This window comes from Morone saxatilis, unplaced genomic scaffold, assembly GCF_004916995.1.
Source record: "Morone saxatilis isolate NCDOM2014 unplaced genomic scaffold, NCSU_SB_2.0 Contig12, whole genome shotgun sequence".
NCBI classification, from domain to species: domain Eukaryota; kingdom Metazoa; phylum Chordata; class Actinopteri; family Moronidae; genus Morone; species Morone saxatilis.
The window spans coordinates 15,211,197-15,219,605 of NW_023339674.1; positions in this window are offsets into that span (position 1 = coordinate 15,211,197).

Here is an 8,409-nt window from a genome sequence, read left to right on the forward strand (position 1 = left end):
ATAGATAGATAGATAGATAGGATTATAAAATGTACTGATATAGGCTACATTTTGAAGTTGAAGCACCACATTGAACACATTACAGACTTTTATAAAATAACACAACTAATAGACGTTGTTAAAAATACATTTTTAAGGTTGGACAGACAGACAGAGAGGAACAACGTCAATTGGTTTGTTCATCCATTTTGTTTTTCATTAAATCCAATTACTATAAGATAAACTCTTAATTATTAGATTAGATCCTACATATGAAGAAGCTGACGGTACAAATGAAACACAATGACAATCCTGGTTCGAGCTTTTTAGGTCAGTTTTTCGTTTACAACTAATTCTTTAGGGTATTTATTTTCACATCCAGCACCTTAGATTTAGCCGGTGTGGTGGCTCTCATCCTGCATATTCACATAACCAAATCTAAAATGATAAAACATGCATAACATCATAAGTCAATATTCAGTCCATACGGGATTAGGATAGAGAAGAAACATTAAACAAATGCTTTATGAATCCTTCTCCCAATACCAGCTCAAAGTACCATTATTCTGTAATACTGATCATTTTGCCGCTGGTTATACTGGTATACAGATAACCCACTGGGTTGAGCCTCTGCCAACACTTTCTCCATCCACTCAGAGATTTCACTGCCTCCAAAGAAAGGTGACCACTTTCAAAGAGCAATGGCGCCATCTGCAGGTCATTTAGTGTCAGCACCACGCAGTTTTTCTAACTACCATTGCAATTCAGCTGCAATTAAATGTTTAACGCTGATTGGTTGCGCGGAAGAAGCAGATACGCCTCGACAGTATCAGTGTATCAATATCAATGATCAGCTGTGCGACAGTAACATAAAGCAAAAACCTGCAGCAGGAGAGGGGAACCATCAGTACACCTAACAGCTTATTAAAAGTTTGCTAAATATTCATTTTTACAATAGTTTAATTAATTTAGATTTAGTACACATACAGTAAATCTATTTAAACACACGTTCATGCAGGAAACATTTTCCTCAGCCCAGTTCCAACAAATATGAGTATTGCAACATAACTTTGTGAGACGTAATGGGTTAAAACAGATCTATCTTAAATATCACATCCCTTAAACTAACATGTGTCCCTTATGTCTTCATAAGTGATGCAGAATCTGTAGACAACCAACAGAACAGTCATCTTTTCATGCAGCCTTGGGAAACCAGATGCATACATGCACCAACTCAACCTGACAGACAGACTGGGAGTAAAGAAAAAGAGGGGAGTAGGAAAATGTGTGTTTTGTGAGAATTCCCACAACTTGCCACAGTTTGGATTCTCAATCTAAATTTAAACCTCACACAGCCTCTAGTTTCATCGAATATGTGGTTTGATATTGTTGTCTTGTGTCGTTGATGATTACTTTTTAGGAATGGAGGAGACCAGGTTACCTCATTTGCTTCCGTTTCATGCTTTGAATAACATCCTTCAGCTTTGTAAGTACAGAAATGTCCTTTTCTAGACCTTTATAATGGGGTCCAACAGCTCTAAGACCCAAAGCTGGAGGAACATGAAGTTTTTGTGCTGCTCTTTACCTTTGAGTTGGATATGTTGGCTGATGGGGAGTGGCCATTTCCTGGGTCATTACAGTTAGTGTTGCTTATGTTGAAAATATTGACTCCCCTCATTTTCAGGCAGTTGTGTGTACACAGACAGCACCACTAGATGACAGTCTTGTCAAACAAATACCATCTGCAGTACTGCTATTAAAATATGCTACATGACACCTGTAAGACCTAATATATATTGTACAGTGGAACCCTGTTGCTGCATGTATTAAGGGTTCATTCCTTTACATTTGGAGTATTATATTTAATTTTAAATTCCCAATGTGAACTATAATCTGTACAGTTTATATATTTTGTGTTTAATTTTTTTCCCAGTTGAATTTATTTTGACAAAAGCTAGATAAACAGGCCATTATTGTATTGTATTGTTTGTATGCATGTACACATACATTATGCACTTCAGGAGCTGGATTGGGTTTTGATTTGCATGCCCAACACGTTCACACTGTCCTCTGCTGGCCACTTGTGTGCAGTGCACTGGGTCAGAGCATTGTAGCCCCTCTGCTAACCCTGGACAGGATTAGCTTTGTTGCAGCCTAATTAAGAAGATTAAACAGGGTTGGTCTTCTCTGCCCAGTTACCGGTGACTTAATGTTTGGTCAGCAAACAGCAGCACCTGAAGGTAAACACCCTGGTTTGCATTATATGTGTTTTAACCTTCAAATTTGGAGATCCTGGCTGAATCTAGTGATTTCCTCACAGTGCATGGCACCTACAAATTATTGTATTAGGACAGATTGACCCCTATCCAGCTGAAGTAGTGTGAGAAAGAAGAGAAAGGGGAAGCAGGGGCATCAGTTTGGAGAGTAATGCTGGTCTGCTGCAGTGAATGCTCAACTATGTTTTCCATGCTTATTTCTCTGAGTTCACTAATGAATAATTAGACACTGGCAGATAAATGGCCACAGGCTCCCAGAGCGGTGCAGAGAGAAAGAGAGAGAGAGAAATCCATTTAGGTTATTACTCCATACATAAAACCCATTTTCATTTTCAGAGCCGCTGTTTGGTTTACTGTCAGAATAACAAATAGATAACGGCAAAACAAACCAACATTGAGGCAAAAACAATTGTGCACATTGTGCACTGAATTTAGAGTCTTGACTCTTACAGCCCAGTGCACTCACAGTAAAATATATAAATAAATAAACAAAATAAATAAATACTGTCTTGTTGGGCTACAGTATACATTCAGACATTTTACAGCTGGCTCACCAACAATGCTGTTGTCTCAATAATAAAGTTACCAGAGTTAAAATAACTGCAGACTGTCAGTATAAACAGAAGTCAAACTCATTAAAAACACTAAAAAGCCACAGTATCATACCATAACATAGCTGCTATTGTGATTAAATTCATAGTTAAAACTAAACTTGTCCTTATAACAATAAAACAAAACAAAGTAACACATGAACCTGAGGCCTCTAAGGCCTCTGGTGGAGGGGCGGGTATAGAGTGGTGGGACCGGCAACCCCTAAGAAATGCTTGGCAACCCTGACTGCCACTTCTGTTTGGTGTCCCATTGATTTAGATTACAGAAAACAATTTATTGATTTCTAATATCACCTTTAGATATTTCTATTCAACACTTTGCTCATGTGTCACAGTAATATAAAGTTTTGTAGTTCAAATGCTTTTCCAAGCAAATATTGATGTGCTTGTTTGTGATTAAATCAGCATACGTATATCTCTGCCACCCCTTACAGTCTTCATGCCACCCTCTTGCCATCACATGAGTATTTCTCCAGATCTGGGGGCATGAGCAGTTTCCTGGGCAGTGTGACTGAGGGAAGAAAGGGAGATAAAAGCACAGCAAAGCATAAATGTGCGTTTGTGTATGTGAGCAGTCAGGTGAGGAGTATCGAACGAGGGCTCCTCGCTGTATGCGTTAATAACAAAACACCCTTGGATGGTATTGATTCGGGAATCTCATTCTCATCTGTCCTTCGAAGGGTCCCTTCATCATTCCGCCCCAGAAGAACTCTTCACCCTTCTTTTTCTTTCTTTCAAACCTTCCTTGCATCATATGTGACATCCCTTTCACATCAAAGCTACTACTTGGGAAAAACCTCTCTTTTCTTATGGTGTGAATGGACACAGGATTTCTGTCTTGGATACACAACAATGCTCATAAGCTGAGTTGTATGCAGGTTTAAAGGCCCAGTGTTTCCACTATGTCAAATTGTCTTCCTGCAGGGCTCGGTCCTCTTCCACATCCCCCATGTCGAACCACTATGTTTCTACAGTAACCCAGAACTGACAAACCACTGGCTGATAGGGCCTTTTGCATTTTTCGCGGGTTTCGTGGCCACTGTAGTTTCTCCTACACACTTCACATACAATACAGATGCAAGTGATGTTCAGTTAGTTGTAATTTACAACTTCACCACTAGATGCAACAAAATCCTACACACTGGTCCTTTAATACGTTTTAGTAGTGCAGTTTGGTAATAAGGAAAAACAGATGAAAAGCACATATGCCTTAGTCCATCATTTGATTATATGTCATTCTGAAAAAAGCTATTTTTATGTTTCATCCTCAGATTCTGCAACTGTCCTCCACATTGTGTGATGTTTCATATAAGCAGCAGAGGAAAGAAACCTGTCCACAATTTTGAAGCTGACAGGTATGCTGTTAGCAACTGTGAAATACTTACAGGTAGGCAAATATACTCAGCCCAGCAGTGGCCTAAATATTGCACACCTAGAGCGATGAATTACACCCCAGAATTTGCAAAACCGAGGATCAACACAGACCCAAACCTAACCTCAGTGCTGCTAACTGTTAGCCCAAATTGTGCAAAGCCGGATTAGGTGGACATATATTAGCTATAACTGTGGTTGGATAAACCTTTGTGGGGGCCCTGGGGCAAATGTGTTGGGCATCTTGTTGCCACCATAAACAGTGCACACAGCATACTATAAATGGCAGCTTCATTTTGCCCAGAGACACTCATCCACTAATCAGAAGGTGGGCGGTTTGATTCCCAGCTCTTCCCGCTGCCTGTCGAAGTGTCCTTGAGCAAGATACTCAATCCCAAATTGCTTCCGATGCTGTGCCATCAGTGTAGGAATGTGTGTGAATGGATGACTGTGATATGTAGTGTACAGCCCTTTGAGTGGTCGGAAGACTAGAAAGGTCCCTTTACCATTTAGTTTTGAGTCATTTGATTAAACGTGACTTTATATAATGTTATACACCATTTGAGCACAACATAAACTAAACATTTTAAGGTTTTATAATTATATGACCGCTTTAGAAAATTATGTAATAATGTGGCACTCGACTGATATTGTACCATAGCAAATTAGCAAGTAATCAAATTACTAAAAGCCGAAAAACACAAAGTGGAGCTGGTGCATTTGACTCCTTTGTCTGGTTGGTAATCCAACCTTTGCCAGAATCAGCTCACATTTGACATACCAATGCCAGGACACATCTAAGAGAGCCAACCAACACACAGCTGCCATCAACTCAACTTGGCTGGGTACCTGGATAATGCTTTTAAAACCAGAAACCAAATAGTACAAAAAAAGGTTGTTATATACAACCAAGAGAGCTCAGTTTGTCCCATGAGGGCTTCCTATGTAGCCCACCTTGTCCCCATTATTAGCTCAGCAGACTGTAAAATGGTAAAAATTAATAATATACTAATGTTAACAGGCATAAAGAGAGACCAGCAGCAGTTGCCAGCAAGTTATCTGTACCCTGCAAGTATCCAGATGGCCTGTATGTATTTATAGTGTGTTGGTTAAATCTGCTGCTGTTGGAACCACAAACACCACAGGCTTCTTCTTTCTGTGTGGCAATTAAACACACACAGCTGATGTTGGATGAAAAACACATATCTACAAAATGTTTTTTAAGAGCGACTAAAAGAATTCTCATTTTCTGAAAATGAGGCACCCAGTTTCACAGCACCGTTGGTCCCGAAATCCAGTCAGCTCACAAATGACCATGTAAACATCTGATTTAAGTGGGAACGAAAGCAAAGCTGCAGCTCCCAGTTTCAGATTCTCCAGTGACAGCAGTGACAATAAAGTAGCAGGTGTGTACAGTGAAATTGGCGAACGTGCACGTGGTGGGTAGTATGTGTGCACGTGGTTGGCACGGAGCTCACGGAGATGCTTCATATGAGTTTTGAGGATAAATGGACGTCAAGCTGTGCCGACACAGCATGAGCACACTTAATCTCCTCAAGTGGAGAGTGTCAGTCAACACTGCTGGGGCAGATAAGGTGTGCTGGAATGTGAAAGTGTGTGTGTGTGTGTGTGTTTGCATTGGGTTGCTAAAGATTTCTGTTTGTGGGTTGTGTGTGCATTTGCTGTGTGTACAGTATATGTGTGCATAAAATCCTACAGGAGATGTAGCACGTCTTCCTTGTCAAGCATGACGAGCTCCAAACCTTTCACTGTCATACACACACACACACACACACACACATACATACACACACAAACTGTCATGCTGCAAATCATTGTTAAAGTGTAAAGTGCTAAATTTAGAGACTTTATCCAAGAATTGTTTGATCCCCACTCAAAAAGCGCACAATTTTAATGTTTTTCTTTCTCCTTATATTTGTTGTTGTCTGCCAAGTATTAGCGCAGCATATGTGTGTCTCAGCAGCTTCTCGCAAAATGTTCAGCAACATTCGACTGACTGACAGAAGTAGGTCTGTGAGGAAACAGCTCTTCCCTCTCTGGCTCTTTTCCTGGTGAGATCTCCTCCTCAACATCTTCCTCACAATCATGGCAAGTGTTTTTTACTCCTCTTCCTCGCCCTCTGTTTGTATTTCTCCTTACTCTGTCCTTCGCAATGTGTTATCTGTTGTTCTTTTTCCATTACTCTGTCCCGTTTATCATTCTGCTTTTCTTTCTTTCCGTCTTTCTTTCTTTCTTTCTTTCTTTCTTTCTTTCTTTCTTTCTTTCTTTCTTTCTTCCTTCTTTCTTTTTTACTTACAGTGTGTTCAGCCTCCCTGCTCTGAGTGAGAATCATCAAATGAAGATTAAAGATGCTTCTGTTTCCACTGACAAGCACACATACAGTCAGGCACCAGGCACACACACAGAAACACACATACATGCTGAAGTACACATGCAAAAACATTCATGCACACACACACACACACGCGCTTGCTCACCCCCCACGGGAAACCACACAATTACGGCTAGAATGGGATTCATTCTCAGCCTTCAACAACTCATTAACTGCATATTGCAAATCGTACGTTTCAGCAGAAAGCATTGATGAGGAACAGCAAGAACGGGCGCTTTGGGAGAGGCCGGCATCATTTTAACGTGTGTTCAGAATTTATTAGCATATCACATATAGTACACTGTATGTATATTACATATGGAGAGGATGGGGAGGAATGGCAATTTTTGTAACAGTAACCATATCGTAAGACCTACAGGTCAAATACTTGCAAACGTTTAGCCTTTTTTATTCTGCGTGAAATCCAAGGTTGGTAGACTTTGTTATATTAGGACAATCTGCAACATACATAGAAATTCATGTAGTTGTTGACACTGCTGCTGAATTACCAGCCAGAGAACCAAATTAGTTAACATAAACCATAAAAAGTATTTCCAAACTACTTTATCTCATTCTGTATACTGAGTGTACTGGTCTACTGGAAATTTAAATATTTTCCATTGTCATTCAGTTGTCCTTGACTTTGCACAACAAATACTATGTCTCTTGAGAACAGTTAGGGTGCAGTCTTCGGATCTCCTGTATGTTTTTTTGTGTGATTTTGTTTGAGAGGTTTGGAGTTAACTTATCCGTTTTATTGGGGAGAGAAGTTTGTGGTTTGAGAGTAGAGCAGAGACAGAGAGCGGTGCAGAGGTGCAGCTGCAGCAGGTTTCAGCTGATACGTGACCAGCTCATTAAAGTTTCATTGGCTCTTTGTTTCCCCTTTGGGTTATCCTTCACAGACCAGGTACTCTCACTCACAGGAGCTCAGTCAGTGCCCACGCATCTGTGTGTGTGTGTGTGTGTGTGTGTGTGCAAGGGTTGACGATATGTGTTTTCCTCTTACGACACACCCTTCTCGGTTGAACTGTGGAAAAGAACAGAAATGTTGTCTCTCAAGTCATCTGCTGACTCTTTTCTCTCTCTTTCTCCCCACCAAACACCCAAAACGTGCACATATAAATAGTCCCTGTATTTCGCAATGTGAGACACACACACACACACACACACACACACACACACACACAGCACACACACACACACAGCACTGATGAGTCACTGAGTCTCAAATTAGCACATCCTTTCTTACTGGTGTTTTAATTGAAGATGGGAGATGGAATAGGTTAACAGTGTTGTTAGCGCAGCTTGGTGGAGCTGAAGAGAGGGGGTTCCTTCTCCACTAGGTGAAAGAATTTAGTGTTGTACAGCTCAGAGGGGACCAAGAATTGATAGCATGCATTACTTTTTTACCTGCAACACCCACTCAGTGTCAGACCTGCAGGATCTGACTGAACCTTAAAGATTCACCAGGGGTTTACATTGGTTTATATTGGAGATCAAGGTCTTAGACACAGTCAGGTGCACTTCAAGGCAAATAAATAGCTCTAGGGAGGACGATGTCAGTCGGTCAGTCCACCACCTTGCTTCCAGACTGAAGTATCTCCAACAACTACTGGATGAATTGCCTTGACATTCATGATCCTCAGATAATGTATCCTACTCACTTTGGTGATTCCCTGACTTTTCCTTTAGTGCCACCATTAGGTTGACAGTTTTGGCTTTTAGTAAAATATCTTGACAACTATTGGATGGATTGCCATAAAATTTGGTACAGATATCC